Source organism: Desmodus rotundus, chromosome 6 (assembly GCF_022682495.2).
Source record: "Desmodus rotundus isolate HL8 chromosome 6, HLdesRot8A.1, whole genome shotgun sequence".
Lineage (NCBI taxonomy): Eukaryota > Metazoa > Chordata > Mammalia > Chiroptera > Phyllostomidae > Desmodus > Desmodus rotundus.
This window is the reverse complement of record NC_071392.1, coordinates 83725967-83747005: the sequence shown is the minus strand read 5'-3', so window position 1 is coordinate 83747005 and position 21039 is coordinate 83725967. Positions and strand designations below refer to the sequence as shown.

Below are 21039 nucleotides of genomic sequence, written 5' to 3'. Positions count from 1 at the left end.
ACGCAGAGGCCAACAAGAAGAGCCTCACAAACAATGGGAAGACAAAGAAACAATTCCCAAATGAAAGGAAAGGAGGAAGCCTCAGAAAGAATACTAACCGAAAAAGAGGCAAGTCAACTATCAGATACTGAGTTCAAAGCAATGGTCATCAGGAAACTCACTGAGCTCTCTGAGCTCAAAGAGAACTACCAGAAACTACAAGGAAACTACAATGAACTCACTGCAAACTATATCAACATGAAAAAGGAAATAGAAAATATCAACAAGAGCCAAGAGGAAATGAAGAATACAATTTCTGAATTGAAGAACACAGTAGAAGGAATTAAAAGCAGACTTGATGAAGCAGAGGATCGGATCAGCGAGCTGGAGGACAAAGTAGAAAAAAACACCCAGAAGGAGCAAGAAAAGGAAAAGAGGCTCAGAAAGAATGAAGAGGCAATAAGGGAAATGCAGGACAACATGAAACGTAACAATATCCGTATAATAGGAATACCAGAAGGAGAAGAAGAAGAGCAAGGGATAGAAAACCTGTTTGAAAAAGTAATGATGGAAAATTTCCCTAATCTGAGAAGAGAAAAAGTCACCCAAATCCAGGAATCACAGAGAGTCCCAAACAAGAGGAACCCAAAGAGACCCACTGCAAGACACATCATAATTAAAATGGCAAATTTCCAAGACAAAGAGAGGATCTTAAAGGCAGCAAGGGAGAAAAAGGAAGTAACATACAAGGGAGCCCCAATAAGGTTAGCAACTGACTTCTCAATGGAAACGCTCCAAGCCAGAAGAGAATGGCAAAAAATATTCCAAGTACTGAGAACCAGAGGCCTGCAACCAAGACTACTTTACCCAGCAAGGCTCTCAATCAAGATAGAAGACCAAATAAAGAGTTTCCCAGACAAAAGAAGTCTAAAAGAATACAGCTCCACCAAACCAGCTCTGCAAGAGATGCTAAAGGGACTGCTTTAAGGAAAGGAAGGAAAAGAGAAAGACAGAGGAACACAGGTAGGAAATAATGGCAATGAATAACTACCTATCGATAATAACCTTAAACGTAAATGGATTAAATGCTCCAATCAAAAGACATAGAACAGCTGAATGGATAAGAAAACATGACCCACACATATGCTGCCTACAAGAAACCCATCTCAGGACAAAAGACTTACACAGACTGAAAGTGAAGGGCTGGAAACAAATCTTCCAAGCAAACGGACAGGAAAAAAAAGCAGGGGTAGCAATACTCATATCTGACAAAATAGACTTCCAAAGAAGGGCCATAAAGAGAGACCCAGAAGGTCACTTCATAATACTCAAAGGAAGAATCCACCAAGAAGACATAAACATTGTAAATATATATGCACCCAACATAGGAGCACCCAAATACATAAAGAAAATCTTGGAGGATTTCAAGAAAGATATTGACAGCAACACAATTATAGTAGGGGATTTTAACACCCCACTATCAAAAATGGACAGGTCTTCCAAACAAAAGATCAACAAAGATATTGTGTCACTTAACAATACCTTAGAGGAAATGGACTTAACTGATATATACAGAGCTTTTCATCCCAAAGAAGCAAAATACACGTTCTTTTCAAGTGTCCATGGAACTTTTTCAAAGATAGACCACATGATAGGACACAAAGCAAGCCTCAACAAATTCAAGAAAATTGAAATCATATCAAGCATCTTCTCTGACCACAAGGGAATGAAACTAGAAACCAACCCCAAGGGTAAAAACCCAAAACACTCAAAAGCATGGAGACTGAATAGCATGCTATTAAACAATGAATGGGTCAAGAATGAGATTAGGGAAGAAATCAAAAACTTCCTGGAAACAAATGAAAACGAACTCACAACAACCCAAAACCTATGGGACACAGCAAAGGCAGTCCTGAGAGGGAAGTTCATAGCAATACAGGCCTACCTTAAGAAGTTAGAAACAGTTCAAACAAACAACCTAACCCTACGCCTACAAGAACTGGAGGAACAACAACAAAGACAGCCCAGAGCAAGCAGAAGGAAGGAAATAACCAAGATCAGAGCAGAACTAAATGACATAGAGACTAAAAGCACAATTGTAAGGATCAATGAATCCAGGAGCTGGTTCTTTGAAAAGATAAACAAAATCGACAAGCCTTTAAGTAGGCTCATCAAGAAAAAAAGAGAGAGGATCCAAATAAACAGAATTAGAAATGAAAGTGGAGAGATTACAACTGAAACCACAGAAATACAAAGGATCGTAAGAAATTACTATGAAGACCTGTATGCTAAGAAATTTGAAAACCTAGATGAAATGGACACATTTCTAGAAAAATATAATCTTCCAAAACTGAATGAAGAAGAAGCAGAAAACCTGAACAGACCAATATCAGCAAAGGAAATTGAAGAAGTCATCAAGAAACTCCCATCACACAAAAGCCCTGGACCAGATGGTTTCACAGGAGATTTCTACAAAGCATTTAAGGAAGAACTAACCCCTATCCTTCACAGACTATTCGAAAAAATCCAAACTGATGGAAGACTCCCAAACTCTTTTTATGAAGCCAACATCATCCTAATCCCAAAACCAGATAAAGACACAACGAAGAAAGAAAACTTCAGGCCAATATCGCTGATGAACATAGACGCTAAAATTCTCAACAAAATATTAGCAAACCGCATCCAGCAATATATTAAAAAGATCATCCACCATGACCAAGTGGGATTCATCCCAGGGATGCAAGGATGGTACAATATTCGCAAATCAATAAACATAATACATCACATCAACAACAGCAAAGACAAAAATCACATGATCATATCAATAGATGCGGAAAAAGCATTTGATAAGATACAGCACCCATTTCTGATAAAAACACTCAGCAAAGTGGGAATAAAGGGAGCAGTCCTCAACATAATTAAGGCCATATATGAGAGACCTACAGCCAACATCACACTCAATGGACAAAAACTTAGAGCTTTCCCACTAAGATCAGGAACTAGACAAGGATGCCCTCTCTCACCACTCCTATTCAACATAGTATTGGAAGTCCTAGCCACAGCAATCAGACAAGAAAAAGCAATAAAAGGCATCCAAATTGGAAAGGAGGAAATGAAACTGTCACTGTTTGCAGACGACATGATAGTGTACATGGAAAACCCTATAGACTCCACTCAAAAACTACTCGACCTAATAAATGAATTTGGCAAAACAGCTGGATACAGAGTCAATACCCAGAAATCAAAGGCATTCCTGTACACCAGCAACGAAACTGCAGAAACAGAAATCAGGAAAAAAATCCCATTCGATATAGCAACAAGAAAAATAAAGTACCTAGGAATAAACCTAACCAAGGAGGTAAAAGACCTGTACTCAGAAAACTACACAACACTGAAGAAAGAAATTAAGGAAGATACAAACAAATGGAAGCATGTACCATGTTCATGGATTGGAAGAATCAACATTATCAAAATGGCCATACTACCCAAAGCAATTTATAGATTCAATGCAATCCCTATTAGAGTACCCATGACATATTTCACAGATATAGAACAAACATTGCAGAAATTCATATGGAACCATAAACGACCTCGAATAGCTGCAGCAATTTTGAGAAAGAAAAACAAAGCAGGAGGGATCACAATACCTGATATCAAACTGTATTACAAGGCCACTGTAATCAAAACAGCCTGGTACTGGCATAAAAACAGGCACATAGACCAATGGAACAGAATAGAGAGCCCAGAAATAAACTCAAGTCTATACGATCAATTAATATTTGACAAAGGAGGCAGGAGCATAAAATGGAGCAAAAACAGCCTCTTCAACAGATGGTGTTGGGAGATCTGGACAGCTACGTGCAAAAAAATGAAACTCGATCACCAACTTACGCCATACACGAAAATAAACTCAAGATGGATAAAAGACTTAAATATAAGCCGTAACACCATAAAAGTCCTTGAGGAAAACATTGGCAGGAAAATCTCAGACATTCCACGCAGCAACATCCTCACAGACACATCCCCTAAAGCAAGGGACATAAAGGAAAGAATAAACAAATGGGACCTCATCAGAATAAAAAGCTTCTGCATGGCTAAAGAAAACAGCACCAAATTACAAAGAGTACCAACAGTATGGGAAAACATATTTGCCAACGATACCTCAGACAAGGGCCTGATCTCCAAAATATATAAAGAACTCACTCGACTCCACTCCAGGAAGACAAACAACCCAATTAAAAAATGGGCAAAGGACTTGAACAGACACTTCTCCAAGGAAGACATACAGAGGGCCCAGAGACATATGAAAAGATGCTCAGCATCACTAGCCATCAGAGAGATGCAAATTAAAACCACAATGAGGTATCATCTCACACCAGTCAGAATGGCCAACATAAACAAATCCACAAACAAATGTTGGAGAGGATGCGGAGAAAAGGGAACCCTTGTGCACTGTTGGTGGGAATGCAGACTGGTGAGGCCACTGTGGAAAACAATATGGAATTTCCTCAGAAAACTAAAAATGGAACTGCCCTTTGACCCAGTAATTCCGCTGCTGGGATTATACCCTAAGAACACTGAAACACCAATCCAAAAGAATCTGTGCACCCCAATGTTCATAGCAGCACAATTTACAATAGCCAAGTACTGGAAGCAACCGAAGTGCCCATCAGCAAACGAGTGGATCCAAAAACTATGGTATATTTACACAATGGAATTCTACGCAGCAGAGAGAAAGAAGGAGCTTATACCCTTTGCAACAGCATGGATGAAACTGGAGAGCATTATGCTAAGTGAAATAAGCCAGGAAGTGAGGGACAAGTACCATATGATCTCACCTTTAACTGGAACATAAGCAATAGAAGAAAAAAACAAACAAAATATAACCAGAGACATTGAAGTTAAGAACAATCTAACAATAGCCAGGGCGGGGGTGGGGGGTGGGGGCGGGGATAGTGGGAAGAGGGTATTACAGGAACTACTATAAAGGACACATGGACAAAACCAAGGGGGAGGGTGGAGAGGGGGGAGGGAGGTGGGTTCACCTGGGGTGGGGTAGAGGGATGGGGAGAAAAGGCATACAACTGTAATTGCATAACAATAAAAAAAAAAAAAAAAAAAAAAAAAAATAAGAATCACCCTCATCCTTTGCTCCCAGGCTGTCCCCAGAGGAAACTGCTCTCAACTCCATGTTAACCTTGATTTTTCTAAATAACATGCTTCGATGACTATTTCTTGATTTTTCAGTTTTGGACATGACCTCTTGACCTCCAGCCTCAGCAGCTGAAGAGTTCCTCTCCCTGCTGTCACTTCCCTGTGTCACAGTGCTTTGTGGATCGGTGGTCGCATCAGCAGGACTAAACAAAGGCCATGCGCCCCTGAGCCAGGAGGCATCCCGGGCCACACCCTGCTCTCCTACAATCCTTCTGTTCCCCTGCAGGTAATAACAGCTTGTTCCCTCCGTCTGTCTGATTTCCCCCGAACCTGTGTGTTCCCCACGTGCTCTGCCACCTGTGCTGCACCACTACCCAACCCTATGTTCCTCCAGTCTCCCCAGTGTGGGCAGGTGGCTTGGGCCTGGGCCCTACGATGCAGGAGCAGCTGTCTTTTACAATTGACGGGTGTTCGGTTTTCCCCTTTGGGGCAAAGTCTCTTTCTGTTCCACAAAGGCCAAGGGACAGGCAGGTGCACTCTGGTTGTTCCAGGGGAAGCTGGCTAGCCACCACGCATCTCACCTGAGTGCTGAGGGTGACAGTTCTGGGGTGAGCACCTCAGTCGCCCATCTCCTGAGCCAGGTCTGAATGGAGGAATGGCATTGTCTGCGGCTCAGAAGGACTGGAGGGCCAGTGATTCCTAAACTCACTCCTGTGGAAACTGGTGTTTTTATTGGTTGAGGGGTTTTGGGGGAAAGGGTGGAGATTTGCTGGAAGTCACTGGCAGGAGATGTGGAGGGGGCGAGTGGAAGGTGTGTGTTCACCTGTGCACTGAATCAGCGCTGCTGGGGCATGTGGGTGTAGGGACTCAGGGCGTGGAAGTGGCCCCTGGCCTGGAGCCTGGCCTTATCACCACAGGCAGTGTCTGTGAGCAGTGGTGGCCCCACGGCTCCTATCAGGGGTCTGGGTGCTGTGGACCTCAGCCAGAGAAGCCAAGGCAGAAGGACACAGTAATGACTGGGAATTGGGGGGCCCTTTTGTGTCCTTGCTGAGAGACCCAGGGAGACTTTGCAGGGGTGGGGCTGAGGGTCTGCCTTCATCTGGGTCCCCAGGACCATTGAGATTTGGAGTAGCAGTCTAAAAGGGATCTGATTTCTACCCCAGGCTGCTGAAAACTGGGTATATGCGTGTTTCCTTCAGACCGATTCACGAAGATAGAGAGGGTATTTTTATCTCTCTTTTGCGGATGGAGAATCAAAATCTCAAAGAAGCTATATCCTTAAGTGACACAGATGGAATTGGACCCCTGGTCTGGTGCTTTCCTACCCCCAGGGAATGTGAAACTCAAGCGCCGGGAGGTAACAGGGGGCATGAGAGTCCCCTTGTGCGTTTCACTGGTTCTGGGCACGAATTATTTATTTCATTCAGTGCGTGCAATTTTGTTCACGTTTTCAGAGGAACAAGAATAAACTAAAGCACTCCCAAGACTGAAATAGGCTTCATGAAGACAGATCAAGCCTGTCCTTTATGACGTTATATTCCCCTTGCCCAACAAGACCTGGCATATTGTAGGCGCACAGTAGTTACTTATTGAATCAATGAATGAACCCTTGGGAGGATGAAACACCTGGGAACCAAGTGATTTAGGAAGTAGTTGGAGGAACTGAAAGCCTTTAGGTAGGAGAAAAGCCAGGAGGTGGGCTCACCTGAGTGGGCTCACCTGAGCGGGCTCCTGCAGTTCCACCCCTGAGCAGAGAAAACCCAGGGCAGAAAGCAGGAGCTACAGGGTGCAGCTGAGGCAAGGTGTTGTAGGTGACACCCCCGTGTACCTCGTTGCCACAGTAACAGCTGGTGCAGAAAGAAGATGCGGGGCATACACGTATGGAACATCACCAGTGGGACCTCCCCCATCAGCACTAACAGCACCAGGAAGCAGAGCTCTCTCTAGATCTTCCACGTGAGCATCCCCAGGGTTGCCTCTGCACACCATACATAGCTCAGTGCCGTGGGTGACGGTGCCTCCTGCCAGCCTGCAGACCCCCCTCCAACGTGGCTGGTCTCCTTCACAGTCAAGTGCCCTCTGTTGCAGCCTTCACCATTGAGCTGGGTGCACATGTCACGGCTAGTTGACCCTTGTCAGGAAGTAAACTTTGTTTAGCCTCAGTTGCATAAACATGGGGACCCAGGCAGTTCTCTCTTGCACCCCAGGCAGCTGCCCTGACAGCTGGGAGAGGCCCTGAGAAGCAGCCAGGTGTCTTCTTGCTGACAGGCTCAATCTGGCCGCGCACTTTGCTCCCAGCACCGGGGTGGAGAGACTGGGGTACCGCTTATCCTGACGGGGCTGCATTCTCTAACACGCTTCTCATCGCTGGGAAGTGGATGGAAATTTCCTGCCTTCTGGTCTCTTCGGGCAAGACTGAATTGGTTGCTTTCATGGGAAACTCTTCCCTGAAGTCTCGAGAATCCCTTTCATGCTATTTCTAATCACTATTGGATTGTCATCTCTTTATATTTACAGATTTATCTTGCCCCGCTCATGGCTACTAAGGGCATCTTTACTGAATTTCTTTGGACAAGGGTAAGTAGTCTCTTTTCCGGACTTCGTGTGATTTTCCATGACCCCTGTTTGGAGTTCATACTCAAACAACCTCAGGGGTTTTCTGAGGTTAAGGGGAAACAGTAGCACAAAGGCTCAAGCGGTGGTTGGGCTCTGGGAGTTCTGGAAGTAGAGCCCAGAATGGAGACTCACAAAACCTTGATGAGCCTGTATTAGTGGCTTGGATGACCCGGTCCTCCCAGGACTGAGTAGGGCTGCTGGGCTGGCCTCTGGCCTTGGGAAACACAGCACAGGGGGGCTTTGAGAATGAATGGAAAGTTGCTGTTCACACCTTTCCAGGCCCCAGATATGCATTCAGGTCCATACTGTTGGGAGTTGTCCCTAGGGCTTAGAGAAAACAGTGGAACCTGTCCCTGATTTGCATCAAGTAGTTTAGATTCAGCTTAAGCAACAGCACAGCTTAAACAACATATATTCAATTGCTTCTCATGTACATAGTACAGTTTTTTTTAGGTCAGCTTCACCATCATCAGGGACCTAAGCACTCTGCCTGCCCTGCCTAGACTGTGTGCTTCGTCCTCTTGGTCCAAAGTGACTGTTGGAGCTCCAGCCATCACATCTGACTTCTATGCAGCAGGACAGAGGAAAGGGAGAAGGGTTATACCTTCTTTTAAAGAGACTCGCTGGATGAACTATACTGTACTTTTGCTTACAATTTATTGGCTAGAACTTAATGGCCAGACCAAGTTGAAAGGAAGCTGGGAAAATTAGTCCTTTTCCAAGTGCAGTGCTACTATGAATGAATTTGGGACTCTGTTACTAAGGGGGAGATGCACATGCATGGACCTGGAGAACGTTATGCTGAGTGAAATAAGCCAATCAGAGAAAGACAAATACCATATGACTTCACTTATATATAGAATGTAATGAACAAACTGAACTAACAAGCAAAACAGAGACAAACTCATAGATGGAGAGCAGGCTGACAGCTAAGGGGTTGGGGGAGGTTAAGGGGTGTTGGGATGGAGCAAAAAGGAAAAAGGACTCCTGGACATGGACAACAGTGGGGTGACTGCTGGGGGGGAGAGGGTATAAGGGGACTAACTGCTAATGGAAAAAATACAACAAAAAATTAAAAAAAAACAAAGTGGGGAGACATGGCATTGCTATCGGGCTGGGGAGGCAGCTGGCAGTCTCTGTCACAGAAGGCTGGATTTAATAGTAGGAGACAAACAGGTTATGAACTTTGTCATCCATGTAACTCTCTGCGGGACCCTAGGCAGGTCGCTTTATGGCTTTGAACTTCAGTATCTTTGTTAAAAGACAGAACACAAAGACTTAACGGTCTAGAGCTGTGGCTGTTCCCCTGTGTTCCCTGACATCCTTGGAAGCGCCTCCGAAAGTCAGCAGGAGCAGCTCAGCTGTGACGGGAGACGCCCTGAGCCAGATCTGCTCTTTCTGTGCAACTCCGATTGCAGCCACTCTCAGGCTCCACGGCCTGGGGGGGGGACTTCAGGAGCAATGGTGGAAAGTTACTGGGTTTCTGAGAGAAGCAAATTGGGCAGGTTACGTAGGCTCGGGTTTCTGTGGTTCGGGAGTTGGAGGGACTGGTTTCAGTAATTCTGAAAATCCAGCAGGGTGTCAGGAAGAAAGCTTCGGCCTACTTTTATGATTTTCTAGGTAATCAGACATAATTTTCTAGAGTCAAGGACACTAGAATGTAGTTCTTCAGGGTGAGTGAAGAGGAAATGAACTTCAGAATAAGATCCAGACTTGTTTCCCTGCTCTGCCATTTACTGCTGCTTACGCAGTCTCTCCGAGCCTCTACGTGCTCATCTGTGAAATGGGCATAATACCCACCTCAAAGTAATTTCGGACTCACAGAAAAGTCGAAGGGAATGCCAGAAGGAAGTCCAGCATTCCTGCACCCAGATTCCCCGAATATTAACATTGTATCATGTTTGCTTTACCATTTTCTACCTACCATGCATCTAACTGGCTTTTTTCCTGAACCAGTAAACTGTAGACATAAGTCTCCTCTAAATATTTCCTAAATTAGTAGTTACTAAATTAGCATTTTCTAAAAAGGGCACGCTCTTACATAGTACAACAATGAAAATTAGATCAAAATGGGAAGAACACAGGTACAGTATAGGCAGACCCCGTTTTATTGTGTTCCGCTTTATTGAGCGCCGCAGGTGTGGGGTAGTTGCAGATTGCAGGCAAGGCCCTCCACCAGTGAAAAGATGACGCTTTGTTGCAATACTGGCTTTATTACAATGGCTGGGAACCCGGCTCTCAGTATCTCCCATGGTCTATTTGCAAACTTTATTTTAAATTGTGCTCATTGTCACAAAGTATAGCAAAAGAACAAGATTGCTTTTATTTGTTCCCTGGTCCAGGATCTAATCAAAGAAGATACATTTCATTCTTTAGTAATTATGTTTGTTCCTTAGTATCCTTTGATCCGGCACAGTGTCTTAGCCTGCCTTTGTCTTTCATAACCTTGACATTTTTGAAGAGCACAGGCCCGCTATGTTATAGAATGCCCTTCACTGTGGTTTCTCTGATGTTCCCTGATGATTAGACTCAGATTATACTTTTTTGGCAGGAACGTTCCAGCAGTGATGTTGTGCCCTTCTCAAAACATCATGTCAGGAGGCACAGGATGTCTGTGGGACCCATCACTGGCCATGTTAATTTTGATTGTTTGGTTAAGGTGGTATCTGACAGGATTTGCCATTGTCAGGTTACATTTTTGTAATGATTACTTAGTATGTATCGTGTGTGAGAGATGCTGTGGACTATGTAACTGTTGGTCTGTCTCTAAGTGCTGATGTTTTCTCAGGCCCCATAGTCAGCTTCTGCTCTTCTCATCCAACAGTGTCCGTGGCTTTGGCTACTCTTTGCATGCTTGCGTCTCTCAGACCTCTGTCTTTGGGCAAGATGACTCCTGGAGACACAAATCCCTCACAGGATGTCCCGTAGCCACCTTGAAGTCAGCATCGTTCTTCCTGTCCAGGACCCTGCCTTCCCTCTAATTCATTCCCCATCATGAGGGCAGAGTGAGATTTCCATCGCCCTCAGGACGCCAACCAACTCCTTCTTTACAGTCAGGCCCTGCCGACCACTCCAACTGCCCCAGTCACGTGGACGTTTTTCGTTTCCCATTTGGAGTTACTCTCCTCTTGGGCTTCCACACATGAGATCTGCGATGCCATCCCCTTCTCGGACCCATTCACCAGCTCTTGCTGCCATCCAGAATTCAGCTTAGACTCCATATCACTCTCTGTGGGAGACATTCCCTGTGCCCCTGGGCATGGCGTGCCCTTCCCAGGTGCTCCCCAGTACCTTGAACCTGCCCCAGCCCTAGTGTGACACTGCTCGCGCTGCTAAAATGGAGTAGGTCTACTTTGACACCTTCCACTGCACTGCGAGCTCCTCTAGTCCAGGAACCATGTCTTGCTCATTCCAGGTTGGAACACCTGAGCTAACCCGTTATCTGGCTCTAGAGCCCATGCCTGGTGAACAGTCGCGAGTGGATCGGTGGGCGAGTGAGTGCAGGGAGTGGCTGAGTGCAGGCAGGGTTCTGACGTAGTTGCATGGTTTTGTTGATCTAGCAGAAGTAACTAAGACCCAGAGATGTGGGCTGGAGGGACAGGGTGGCCAGTTCTCGCAGGCCTAGGGCATCCAGGAGGGACACCAGGGACCAGATGAAATATTTTATAGTCCAAAGGCCTAATTAAGGCAGGGCACCCATCAGATAGCCAAGGTGCCCGTGGCCCAGAAGAACTGGGTTTCCAAGTGGCAAATGACTACAAAGGAACAGGTTTCCCAGGCTCAGGTGACTCAGATAGGGCTGGGCTCCAGAGCTCAGGCAGGGGAACTGCCAGGTAAGAAAACAATCAGTAAGGCTTCTGCCCAGGTGGCCAGCCAACCACTTGGCCGAAACCCTCCATTGACTTGGCAGGCAGTGCAGCCTACAGTTTCCTAGGGAACCGAGGGCCAATCTGTAGTGCAGCTCAGCGTGGAGCTGGGGACAGTTTACGAGGGCCAGATGGCCGGACGCCGGATGTTGTCAGTGTTGTGGGGTCTTAGGGACAAGGCCCAGCACAGGACTGGGAGGGGCTGAGAAAGGCTAGAAACTCACATTGGCCATGTGGGTGAGGGGACGGGAAACGATGAGCCGGGAGATGTACGTCAGTGTAGACAGGAGAGCATAGGACCAGAGCCTGGTGAGTCGCCCGGAGCCAGGGGCCATCAGTTCTAAAACTCAAGAGGGCACGTAGAGAGGGAAAAGGGGGGCTAGAAGGTGACAGAGGAGACTAGACTTGGGGTGATGAACACACAACACAATATACAGATGATGCATTAGAGAATTGTACACTTGAAACCTATATAATTTATGAGCCAATGTAACCCCAATTACATGCAATAAAAATATTGTTCTAAAAATAAAGTGAGTTAAACAGACTGGGAGTGACCACGTGGTTGGCGTCCGGGTCACAAATATTATCTGTCCCATGAGAGCAGGAACCTGATCGCTTTCTCTGGCGCGGCCACACTGCCTGCAGCGCACGTGGAGTGAAGGGGTCACACAGATCGGACAGAGCCAGGATCAGGAGGGGGACCTGAAGGACGGCGGACCCTCGGCTGCATCAGACCCAGAGGGAGCGTTCCAGTGAGGAAACTGGTTATACACTTGTAGGCTATTTACTAGGATTAATACCCATATGAAACGGATAGGAAAAAATAATAAAGAATAAACATGTCTGGGGGTGTCCAACCCACGGCCCACAGGCCACATGCGGCCCAGGACGGCTATGAATGCAGCCCAACACAGAATCGCAAATTTACTTGAAACATGATGAGATTTTTTGTGATTATGTGTTGCAGTGTATTTAATATGAGGCCCAAGAAAACTCTTTTTCTTCCAGGGCGGGCCAGAGATGCCAGAAGGTTGGACACCTTGTCAACAGTCACAGTACCAGGCCAAGGTACTCTTTGCTGAAGGCTGGATCCCTAGCACCTGGGACGCTAAACCCAGACGGAAAAGGTGAGGAAGCTGGTCCGGATGCCCGGCTGCTAAGCAGACCTGGGAGGGGCCTTCAGTAGGAAGCCGATGGGCCAGAACCGAATCTCTAGACCTGACTTGTCCTGAGAAGGCAGGAAATGACTAAAACTGAACCTAATCACCAGTCATTCTCAGTCTTGATCTTACTCAATAGATATGTAGATTGAAGGACTTCAGAGCAGGCAGCTGCCAGTCTGAATGAGGCTGAGTTATGTAACTGATTGTCGTGGGTGGTTGGAGATGGGTCTGAAATGTTCCGTTGGTTGGATTTTCTCCCTGATGGCAGCAAGAACTGGGAAGGAGGCACGTCTGGGCAGTGATTGGAGGGGTGGCAGACAGGGGAAAGGCCTGGGCTGCTTATGGTTAGGAATATGACCATAAGCTGGAAGTGGCAGTGAAGCCTGCCATCGGCAACCAGGGGCTCTGGACTCAGGCCCCCGGGAACACTGGGCAGGAAGCCTCTGGTACAGGCGGGATGGGCAGCTCAGTGCCTGCAGGTCGGGAGCAGGGATACAAGTGAGGGAACTGGGCAAGCCAGCTATAGAGGGAGGCAGGCATTAGAAGGCAGAAGAGACGGCAGGTTCTGCAAGCACCCCAGAGCCTGCCTGTGGTTCCTCATTTTCTGTAGCATCGTAAATGATTCCTCTTTAGGAGCCTCCAGGCTCCCATTGGTACCACCACCATCGCCACCACCATCGCCACCACCATCATCATCTTCGTCCAAATACTGTTTTTATTGGGCACTTCCCATTTGTTCAATCTCTGCACTGAATTCTCATAAGACACTGTTAAGGCAGAAACTCTTATGAGGAAACTGAGGTCCAGACAGGTTAAATGACTCACCCAAGGTCATTGTTACTAGGCCATTACCTAGTAAGTGGCAGAGCCAGACTTTGAATCAAGGGCTGATGGACTCCAGACTCTGTCAGGTAGCCTAGAGGTGAGGAGCACAGGCTGTGGAAACAGACTCGCTGGTTGTGTGGCCGTGGACGAGCCTGTGACTCAGTGTTCTCATCTGTAAAATGGGGATGATGGTGAGAGTAGAACTAGCTCATAAGATACTACTGAGGAGCAAGTGAGGCACTATGGCACATAACAGCCACATGTGAGGAGCAGGTTGGCCTGACTTAGCAAACAAAAATACAAGATGCTCCGTTCAGTTTGAGTTTCCAGTAAACGATGGATAATATTTTAGAACAAGAAGTCTTGCAGTATTTGGGCCATACTTATACCAAAAGTTCCTCTTCATTTATCAGAAATTCAGGTTGAACTGGGTGTCCTGTCTATTATCTGGCCGCCCTTTGGAGGAGGATCCCTGGCTGGCCTTCACCGTGGCCGGGCTCGGTCTGCAGGGTTCTCTGCTCCAGCGGGGCTTGTTTCCTCTCTGCTCTCCCTGCCTCCTCCCTGCTTCTGGTCCTGCACACTCATGCCCCACACCCTCTCCTCTCCCTTCTTCCTGGCCCCCCAGGTCTGTCCTTTCTTCAAGCCTCCTCCTGGGGGTCTTCTGCAGTCTTCATAGCATGCGCTTCCCCAACAGGTTGCACTGAGCCCCTATCACATGACTTAGCCCTGAATTATACAAGGCAAGTCCATTTGCTGACCTCTCAGGTGAGTGAGCCTGCTCTCCGTCACTAGGCCCCATGCACCTGTCTCATGGGGCTCTGTCTTCTGTGTCTGGAGCGCGCACGGGTTTCAGTGGCTGCGGGAGACATTGCAGAGATGGAACCAGCTCACAGACGGAGCCACCTCTAATTTCTCTTGCACGGCTGTGTCATGCTGTCAGAGTGAACCAGAAAGTCACGGGGGCTTCAGAGAACCTCAGTCAGCCCCTCACCCTCCGCAGCATCAGCTCCGGTTCACTTCTCCTTCCCATGGAGGGGAGTGATTTGGGCAGAAGTTGTTTTTTTCTCAGCCAGAGAAGTAACACCCAGTGCTCCTCCCTTCAACTGTGAAGAGGAAATGACAACCCACTGGGGACCCTTAGAACAGACAGAATAGGAGGCAGGACGCCAACAGAGCTTACAACTTTGTCACACCTCATCTCAGGTGGCCTCGGGTCTTGCTGTGTGGCAGGGTCTGCGTGGCTTCTTCCTCATCCCCTGGGCCAGGGTGGACTCGCTGTGTCCTTGGATGGACCCAATGACCCTCGATACTTGGTCCTCCCTGCTCTGGCCCCTTTCTCCTTCCCTGGTCAGGTGCGGGCCCTTGCAGAGGCAGGAGTCACAGGCTGTCCCGGTGCCCCCCACATCTGCTGTGCTGCAGCACTGAAGCCGTGCTTCTCCGATGAGTGAGCCCACATCCCCGAGGGCCTGTCAGAGCACACGTCACAGGGCCTCACCCCTGCACTTTCTGATTCTGCAGTTCTGGGCTGGGGCCCGAGAATCTGCATGTCTGTGGAGTTCCCAGGTGATGCTGTGGCCGATGGCCCAGGGCTGTGCCCTGAGACCCACTGGAGTAGTGTCCCTGGGTCAGCAGGAGTTGAGGTTCTGAGAGGTGCTGTTGGCCCTCAGTGCTCTAAGAAGAGGGGGATCCCAAGCCAAGGTGACAGTCCTCTGCATGCCCATTTATTGTGACTGGTGTCCTTGTAGCAGGAAGAACTTTAGACATGGTCATTGCAGGCCCCGGTGGGAATCCTGTCTGCGGAGGTCCTCAAGAGGCAAGGCATTGTGGGGGACGCTCAGAATGAGGAGGACAAGCCATTCCCACAATGCGGTTATCATCCAGCACGGAGACAAAATAAGAAGTGCAGGTAATGACTGGTCATTTATTGTGTAATCACACCCCTCAGCAGTGGGTTTTGTGGGCGCTGCTGGGCACCGTGGCTGGTGGCTCTAAACTAAATCCCTTTCCAGGAATTTGTCCTTGTTGCTCAAGGTCAACTTCCTCCTCCCAGGCCACCCACATCCAGTGGCTGGTCAGTGTTGGACGCTCTGAAGGACAGTCCCAGCTCCCTCACTCCCCGTGGGGTTGCTGAGGCCTTTGTTGTGACCACAGCACCACCCAGCCTCTCGCTCTGCCTGAACTTGCTCCTTCACCCCCGTCAGCGGCTGAACCTGGGTGTTCCAGTGAGCTTGCTGCGTGCCAGTGTCTGTCTTAGTGTGTTTGCCTGGGAGCCCGAGACGTCTATTCGTCCTGAATCTAGGGAAGCTGGTACAGACGATATGGCTTCTAGAAGTCAGAGGAAGCCCTATCATCAGGACCCGGTATTCACAGGGAGGGACATGTGAACAGGGACTGACGGGGTCGGACTGCCTTTCCCCATCCCAGCTCTGCCCTGGCTCCTGGCTCTGTACCCCGGGCAGCCAGCTCTGAGGTTTTATAGCTTGCTCCCCCTTTTGACCTTGACCCAGCCTGTCTGCTCACCCTCTTCCACCCAGACTCCTGCTCCCCTCACACCCTTCCTTATACCAACTCATCTCTCGGCTGTGACCTTTTGTCATCCTCATAAAAGCCACTCGAGTAGATGCCACCTTCAGGAAGAGGCACTAAGAACAGGCTGTCTGGGGGACAATGACACTGAAATTCTGCAGTGTATCTTGGTTGGGGTCCCCTTGTAATGTGCTCTGAGAGTTTATAAAAAGCAAAGGAGCTCTTTCAAGTTCAATGTGAGGTGCCCAAAGGACTTCTAGATGTAAGGGTTATTGTCCTTGATAAGCACAACTTCTGGGTTCATCTTGGGGAACGCCCTGAAGGAACTAAGGGTAAGTAACCAGCCAGGCGCCCTGTACGCATTCAACCAATACCGAGTGAGTGGGGAAGTGAGGCGCTAGGCTGAGCGTCTCTGTCAGGGATTTCTGAATGACTTCACTGATGATATCAGCTGACTTGGAGATGAAAGTGTTCCCACCAGGTTTCCATGAGGCCTTTGCAAGTAGTGGGTCCTGGCGACTTTGGAGGCCCCCAAGGCCTGCAGAATATGAAAGAAAGAGGTCTGTCTGGGAAAGTGCATCTGAAAAGGAATTGTCAGATGCATCCCCTGAAGGCTTCCCTGACCCTCTCACTAATGGGCGGATTTGGCTCCCTCTCCTTTCCAAGGGGAACTGTCCCCATGTGCCCCTCCCACCCCCCTCACTACCCCTAACTCTGTAGTGCTTTTACTCCTTTACAAATCTGACTCCCGCCCCAGCCTGGGAGCCTCAGGTTCATAGGCCCTGTGTGACTTTATGTCCCTGAGCACTGTGCCTGGCTCATTGGAAGGACTTAATTGACACTTCCTGACTGAACAAACAAATTCCATATATTTGTTCTAGAAAAAGTCTAGCATGGGAAAGATGGGGGCAATTCATGCCAGCTTAGACAAAACTTCATTCTTCCAAAATCCTTGAAAGTGATAAAAAAGGATACAAAAAAGTAGACTTTTTTTTTTTTTCTGTTAGTGGCAGCCCACGAAACGGGACTGATTAGAGCTTTGGCAAAAAGGTATGCTCTGTGTGAATCTGGGCTTGTTTTCCTCTCGGCCCCTTTTCTGGAAACCAGGGCTTTCTGTATCTTTTTGACACGGTGGAGCTAACGGAGCTCAGGGAACATAATGACTTTCTTTGTTTCACTGTACGGCTGACTCTCTCCCCCAGTTCTTAAATTTAACTGGTTCTCATAAATAGGCAAAAGCTGACAACTTGGATTCCTTCAACATCCTGTAGCTCCATAAACAACAAGGATCAAAACATATAACAGTAAAGTCAACTGATAGGTTTATAGTTAACGCTTAGGCAGGCTATGTTCTTAGAGTTACTGTATAAATATTCTACGAGAAGTCACAAATTCACAAAGAGTACAATTTTAATGTTCCCTAACATCAAAGTGACTTCAGTCTTTTAAAGAGCATTCTGTATCTTTCCCATTTAATGTATTTCTCTTTCCTAATTTCCCCCATTCTTTTCTTTTCTAGAAAAATTAACTTCACCATGTCCTCAACCCTTTTGGTAGCAATCTACAACTCCGCCCTCCAAATTTGTTTAAAATAAAACCAAATCATTAAAGGATCATGCATGGAGAAAGTTCTGGAACATAAACTAATAATAGCTCAGATTTAGTGAGGTTTACTAAGGACCAAGGACAGTCTAAACCCTTTATACTTTCCCTCACTGAATCCTCACAACTGCTTCAAGAGGCCAGCGCTCTTAACATCAGCCCCGCCGTGCCGACGGGGGTCTTGCCCATTGGTGTTAGGTGGTGGGGCCAGGATGCGAACTCTGGTGTGTAACTCTCAGAACCTGTGCCCTCAGCCACCATCACGTCCTGCCTGCTTTTCATGACCCAGATGAAAAAGAGGACAAAGGGGACTCTTGCTTAAAGGCGTCAGTGAGAACTGCGGTCTTATTTCCATGTCAGCTCTTCTCCTGTGTTTGGCTGGGCTCATTGGATCTGAGGAAGCTTGGCTGTCTCCAGGCTCAGTGTTGCTCTATGTTTTAAGGCTTTTTATTGGATTCTCATCAAAAGAGAATTTCTTTTACTTCTGCTTGGTAGACACTTGAACTTCCCTCCACCCTTTACTCCCCACCCTACTACTCCCAGAGAGCTACCCAAAGCAGCTGAGAGATCAGAGGTCAATGGCAGGAGCCAAAGGACGCCAGCCTGGTTCCCTAAACAGTGGCCAAGGGTCAGACAATTGAAAAATGAAAGGGCGATTAAAACTTCTGCATTGGTGACCTGATTTCTTGGAGCCCAGTCTCTGTGGAATTGAGCATAAAACAGCTCAGGCCCGCTGTGGGCGGAGCCAGCCAAACGCTAGGCTGAGGTGAAACCATCACAGGGAGACAAAGCTTCCCAGAGAAAGATTTGCTTCTCAGAGACCCTTTCATTATCTCATCCATCTATTCCATCCACCATTCCAAGCCATATTCGTGGTCTGCCACCTGGGCACTGGGAGGGGGAGGGAAGGGCACTTCATCCACGAAGTAAAAAAACTGAGGATGTCCCTCTCTCCACGTAGTGTAGTGGGGTGTCGCCTCAAGGGGCTGAGCACCTCTGACCTCTCCAACTTGCTCTCCCCTCCTCCCGTCAGCTGTTGCAGACCAGACTCACTCAGCATGGAAGCAGATGTCCTCTCTATCTTGCTTTCCTGAATGAGGAGCAGTGTTTGTTCTGGAAAGAGCAGCTTTGGTGCCTGCCAAATTAGGGCAACCCGCACCTCAAAAGCTAATATGTAGTTGAGAGAGACTGTGATGGTTAATTTGATGTCAGCCTGGGTAGGCCACAATACCCAGATATTTCTACATGTTTCTGAGAAGGTATCTGCTTCGGACTGAATGTCTGTGTCCTCCCTAATTCATGTGTTGTACCCCTAATCCCCAGCGTGACAGTGTTTGGCAGTGGGACCCTCCTGATGGGATTAGTGCCTCCTAAGAAGAGACAGGAGAAAGGGGATGTCTCTCTCCCTGCCATGTGAGGGCATAGCAACAAGGCATCCATCTGCAAACCAAAAAGTGGGCTCCCACCAGGAACCACATTGGCCAGAACCTTGATCTTGGACTTCCCAGCTTCTAGAAATGTGAGAAGTAAATGTTTTTTGTTTAAGGTCCGCAGTGTATGGTGTTTCATATTTTTTGGACGGAACTGACATTTAAGTGCGTGCACTTTGAGAAAGGAAAGAGGGCCCTCCATAATGAGGGGGGCCTGAAACCATCAGTTGAAGGCTTTAAGAAAAAGATCAACTTCTCTTGAGGAAGAGAGAATTCTGCCAGCAGACTGTCTTTGGGCTTGAGCTGCAACATCAACTCTTCCCTCGGTTTCCAGCTTCCTGCTTACCCTGCAGATTTGGGGATTCGTCACACAAAAACAACAACAACAACAACAAAACCCCACAAACCCTCCATGTTTTTTTCCCCTCAGACGGTTCCTTCTGGAACAAACTTTCCTCTTCTCCCCCAGCCAGCCCCAGTGGGTTCACCTTTACAGGCTCCGGGACTAGAACAGGAGGTAAGACATGTGATGTTTCATCACTGGGAAAAAACTCCATAGTTTTTAATCCAGGGGATGGTGGAAGTTTCATGAGCGGTCAGCAGGGACCAGTTAGGTGCTACAGGAAGATGCCTTGAGCTGACTAGAGGAGTGGAAGGCGAAACCTTGGGAGGCAGTTTGGGGGTGGGGCTGCAAGAATCCAGGTATGTGGTAGTAAGGCAGTTAGGAAGGTGGGGATGGAGTCAATGAGAAAAATAATTTCTTGACTTTTTTTGGCTTTCAGTATTATTTTGTGTTAGTTTCAGGGGTACAGCAGGATGGTTAGACAATCATACACTTTACAAAGTGTTCCCCCGATATTCCCAGTACCCCCCATGCATCATGCACCATTATTACAATATTATCGACTGTATTCCTTAGGCTGTAATTTACATCCTCACAACTATTTTGTAAGCACCAATTTGTGCTTCTTCATTCCTTTGGACTTCAGGTCCCCCAACCCTCCTCCCCACCTGGCAACCTTCAGTCTGATCTCTGGATCTATGAGTCTGTGAGAGAAATAATTTTACAGAGCGAATTCACAGGGCCTGGTAGAGAATATTTCCCATTTCTTTGACTAGGGGCGAGGGTGGGTGGCAAGACCTCAATAGAAATCAAAGAAGGTGGAGCATTGATGCTTCCGTGACTGAAAGATGGGTGACACTACAGCAGGACTAACGAAGCCAGGTGGCCCTGGTTGGGGGCATGATGGAGACTGAGGTTGGTGGGAGTGTGAGCATCGAGGGTGAAGCTCTACAGGCAGTGGAGACAGAGCTGGGGCTGGGGAGCTGGGTGTCAGCAGCACCAAGTGAGGGGCTTGAAGGGGCTGAGGGGGGCTCTCTGAGGGGAGAGGAGGGCCCTGCGGTGTTTAGAGGGTGGACAGCATGAAGAGTTGGCAAAGAAGACCCGGCCAGGAGCAGGCCGTGCATCCATTAGTTGGTAGAATAACTGGGGAAGCCAGGGATGCCACAAGACGAAGGAGATTAATTATTTTAGACAGTGGCCATCATCCCTGTCCATCGAGCAGAATGAAGACGGGCAAAAGGCCTCTCATTTGGCATCAAGAGTCCATTGGCGCCTTTCTGGGAGCCACTTCAGTAATGTCCTAGTGTGCAAACCAGAATATAAGGGATTGGAGGGTGATGGATGACGAGGAAATGGAGGGATCGAAGTTCCTGATGGGTGAAGGGGACAGCTGGTCAGTTCCTTTAGGAGTGACAGGCTCAGAGGCAGCTTGTTGAGAGTTGTGTCTGGTTTCCTTGTCCTTTTCTCTAGGTCAGACGTTTATTGAGCAGTTAATGTCATCAGACACACTGCTAGACAGTGCCCAGGGAAGC

General features: G+C 47.6%; 1 long non-coding RNA gene and 1 other non-coding gene across 4 annotated transcripts in view; one reads left to right on the top strand and one right to left on the bottom strand.

The window, feature by feature from the left end:
• The window catches only part of LOC123479196 (uncharacterized), a 47284-nt gene extending 26245 nt beyond the window's left edge, over positions 1-21039 (top strand). The window contains exons 4-9 of one of the 3 annotated variants that reach the window (XR_011651347.1): positions 5227-5419; positions 6975-7089; positions 7651-7710; positions 12627-12745; positions 15382-15512; positions 19281-21039. This is a non-coding gene — a long non-coding RNA (uncharacterized lncRNA). Of the gene's footprint in view, positions 1-5226; positions 5420-6974; positions 7090-7650; positions 7711-9072; positions 12394-12626; positions 12746-15381; positions 15513-19280 lie in introns of those variants that run through there. The other 2 variants (XR_011651349.1, XR_011651348.1) reach the window with 2 other exon arrangements.
• LOC112299961 (small nucleolar RNA SNORD22) lies at positions 19586-19710 on the bottom strand. Its single transcript, XR_002974336.1, has one exon. It is a non-coding gene; the product is annotated as a small nucleolar RNA SNORD22 (small nucleolar RNA).